This window comes from Rhyacophila brunnea, unplaced genomic scaffold, assembly GCF_057557595.1.
Source record: "Rhyacophila brunnea isolate RB1 unplaced genomic scaffold, BYU_Rbru_1.0 scaffold_6, whole genome shotgun sequence".
NCBI lineage: Eukaryota > Metazoa > Arthropoda > Insecta > Trichoptera > Rhyacophilidae > Rhyacophila > Rhyacophila brunnea.
This window is the reverse complement of record NW_028233276.1, coordinates 6356517-6360893: the sequence shown is the minus strand read 5'-3', so window position 1 is coordinate 6360893 and position 4377 is coordinate 6356517.

Sequence of the window (4377 nt, the reverse complement as noted above, 5' to 3'; positions counted from 1 at the left end):
ATAATTTGTGTTTGTTTCATTCACACCCAAATTAATGTTCTTACTAGATCAGGGGGTGTATTAATTAACCCATATAGGGTAAATATAAAAATACAAATGAAAGTCAAGGAAGCGACACAGGTGCTGTTGCGACATCCTACATTCTTTTTAACAAGGCTTGTACCTATATCATGGCCCTCACGTCCTGAAGCGGGCCCCCAGGCCAGGATATTTGACGGGTGGGTCCTCATACCTACCACTAAGGTTATGATGGTGTGGTCCGATAAGGTGTCTACACTTTAATGTTCCCTAAATGGTATCCCCAGTGGAACCTCAGGTTCCGCAAAGTAAAATTAGGGGCGTTCTGTGTATTTTTAGCGAGTTTTCGTATTTTTATATACATCCACTTGAGCTATTGAGTTGTCGGCACTCGGTATTCACTTACACTGATCGCGACCCTCTTTTGTGGTAGTCAAGTAACATGCACCCTTCAAATAATTAAAACAAATTTCTACACTGAATTACCATTTAATTATATCAATCATCAAATTGCATCTCATAGCCACATATTTGTAAAATAAATATTAATAATCCTTATGTGAAATAGCGCCGCAGGCGACATTTTAGTATTAGAGCAAATTTGTGGTGTTTATCTTACTTAACTGGTCGACCTGCCACGCCGGGTCCCCTCTAAGCCTGGGCCTCCAGGCTAGAGCCCTGTCAACCCCCATGACCTATATCTTTATGAACACAAACCAAGTTGTCAAAAATACCATTTCTACAAAACATAGGGAAGGTGATGTTTTGAATAAAATGTTTTAGTTCTTTAATCCTTTTTAGTCCCACGATGGCCGCGCGGCTTAAGCGTCGTGGGTCCCAGGTTCGAATCCTGGGTCTGGCAAGTACACATATTGTTTTTCAATTTCGAGTATGGACCTAATAGGTTGAGCAAGTGGCTGACATCCATTTCTCGTAAAAACAAAATCTGTTAATACAAACCTCCACGCTGTGGAGGCCCATATTATCTTATTAGGATCGGACATGGTCGAGAATCGTTTTTATTCATGTTGTATGTGTTATTCTTATTACAGCATTATGTAGCTTTTTAAGTCTTATTCATAGTCGAGCCGGAAAGGTATTGAAGATTAAAGGGATCCAAGTGTATATTATGTGAGTTCAAATTGAGTAAATTGACCTCTAAATGAATGCTTTCCAGCAGGTCTATTCTCTACACAAGGCGACTATCGACCGCTAAAAGATAGTATTTATTACATATTTGTATTGAGGTATTATAATTGTTACAATAAGTTAGCTGTCTAAACTGTCTGTCTTGCTCTAAATTTTATCACAGCCAAGAGAGGTGCTGTTAAAATATAGCACTTAACCAACTTATTGTAATTGTTACAATAAGTGCTGATACTTTGATACAAACCTACCCATACCCATGGTTAGCCGTTGTAGCAGCCAAAAGCAGCCTTGTGTATAGAATAGACCCGCAGGAACATTTCCTCGATACAATTATACTTATAACTTTTCGTACTTACTGACATACATAACTTAAATCTATTAGAATTTATAACTTTTCATACAAAACAGTCACAAATGTCAAACATTTCTCACGCATGTGTGGTAGTGTAAAAACTGCAAAATATTGTTTCACTTATACCCATTTAATCCTTAACTCCTCTTTTAATCTTCATTGTACCTTGTTTTTGTTTATTTCTAAGCCTGGATGGGTGAGAGTAATGTCAGCCCCGTAGTTCAGTGCGCAAGAGCGCTGGCCTTTCACCCTGGGGCTCCGGGATCGATCCAAGTGAGGTCACAATATATTTACATAATCTAATGTGACGCCCACAATGTCTGAGCAGCTAACGCGTCAGGTCATAATTTCGTGGGTCCCAGGTGGGAATCCTGGGTCTGGAAAATACACATACTTATTGTTTTTCAATGTGCGTAATAAAAATCTGTTGATACAAGTCTCCACTATGTGTACCTAGACCCATATGATATTCTTTGGATCGATCGAACATGGTAAAAAAAAATGGCAATTCCTTAAGCCTGAGAGTTTTTCTACTGTAATTGAGCTTCAATTGACAACATAAATGACTCAGCTTAAGTAAAACTAACAGAAATAACTTTGTTTCAAAACCACCACAATAATTTATTGATAAAAAAACAACACATTTAATTTCTCTCAAAAATAAGTTTATTGATATACATATAATTATACAAACTTGACTAACCATAATGGCAATCTGAGGAATAAAACGCCTCACATTTCATTTATACAAATCTATGTCCTTGCTTTCATCCTTTCACATTAAATAAAGCAAATATGTCGCACTGTACATAGTATCATTATGCAGTACCAATTAATTCTGGCTGATCAATTGAGAGAATTGCTCAAGTATAATAATTATAGTTAAAAAAGGGCATTTTACAAAATATATTAGTTTTGAAACAAATTTGTGCATAATTGATGAAATGGATTGTATAATAATTAGTAATGGTAACAAAATATGTGATGTGGGCCTTGCTATTTGGTTGTGAGTTTAATATTACATAAAAGTGGAATTCTATTATAATATTAATTATATATGAAAATATCACTATTAATAACTAAAGAGTGTGATGCAGAGTCGCTACTTAGACGTATGTAGTCTATAGTTAAATGATACTTATTTGGCTTTGTTCGTTTGTCTATTTTTCCCTAGTTTCCCAATTAAAAAAATATTTTTTCCAACTGATTTTACATATGGTACCATTTTCGATAGAAAAATTAACCAAGCTAAATAAGTATCATTTGACCATATTATAATATAATGTCTCGTGACTGCATCGCTGTGTAAGCCATTAAAAAAATTCGGTACAAGTTGGTTATGGAGAAGCCAGGCGGAAACCGCGCCAATTGTCATATCCGATTTTGGCAAAATTCATGAATTTTAAGAATGAAAACCTAACCTAACCTAAACTAACCCAACCTAACAAATAATCCAGTATATCGGCTATTTTCAAAATGTGTTTGCCGCTGGCTTCCCCATAACCGACTTGTAACAAAAATTCTTGCCCACTCAACACGCAAGCAATAGACTTTGGTCATCAAGTATTGAGTAGAAATAATTTATTTCAAAATTGGAATATCCAGTATGAGAAATATTGTTACAACTGTATAAACATAATAACACCCTTCATGGCTTATATTATGATAATCTTGTTACAAATTTGAGGCACATTGAGGCAATACTTAAATAAAGCGTTTAACATGCGTTAATCAAGTCTATGATTTCCTTTTTGATATCTTTCTCATCAATAGTGATTTCATCAGACATAGTGTCATCATCCAATGTCGCAATGTAATTTTTTTTCATAATGGTTTTATTATTTTTTCGTTTACTGCGATGTTTAGAGACGGACTTTGTTTTTTTTTTATTTTTTAATCGATTGAATGCAGCAGATTTTTCAACATAATTTTCATCATCGTGTTTCAACTCATGTTTTCTCAGCACGTCCAATCGTTTTGCAGAAAAATCACACCGACTGCAAGAAAACGGTGTTGTGCCACCGTGAGTAACTTCATGCCTTTTTAGACTGGAAGTTTTAGGTGTCTGATATTCACATAATTTACACGAAAGTAGATTTTTGGGGTCGTGCGAAAGTTTGTGGCGGTTTAACACGTACGGAGATTTGGCTTTATAGTCACATTGTTCACATTCATACGGTTTAAGTTTACTGTGCGTGAGTATATGAGCTTTTAAATAAGATTTTGTAGAACTGTAGTCACAAATATTGCAGACATGCATTTTGTTGCTAGCATGTTTTAGACGTTTTGGGTCTAAACACTTGTAGCCTTTGTCAGTTATGTGAGTTAATTCATGGCGGTTCATTTGATACTTTAACCGAAATTTACGATCGCAATCTTTACAAGAAAAGGGCTTAACTTCTGTGTGAATTGACTGGTGTCTGATCATTGTATAGCGACGCTTTGTAGAAAAACTACAATCATCACAGAACATTATTTGTTTTATCTTTTTATGAGTCTGTTTTGTTGATTTTATTTTGGTTAATTTATTTACTTTTTCTTTAACATTCTCCAACAGTTTTCCCTGTCCTGGATGTTTGTGTATTATTTTAAAACTCCGTGTTCTACGTACAGGAACACTGTCATCTGAGCGGTGTTTAGACTCGATTAATACGATTTTCTTATTAATGTTAGCCTCTTTGAGTTGATGAGTTTCATATCCTGGCCTGGTTTCCTCTTTAATATATTCACCAAAAATATTGTTCTTAATATTTTCTATCATTCGATTGACATTTTCGTCGTTAAAAATACCAATTTCACCTTGTTCCTCTTTGATATTCATTTTAGTAAATTGAACCACTTACGACTTACGCGGTTTG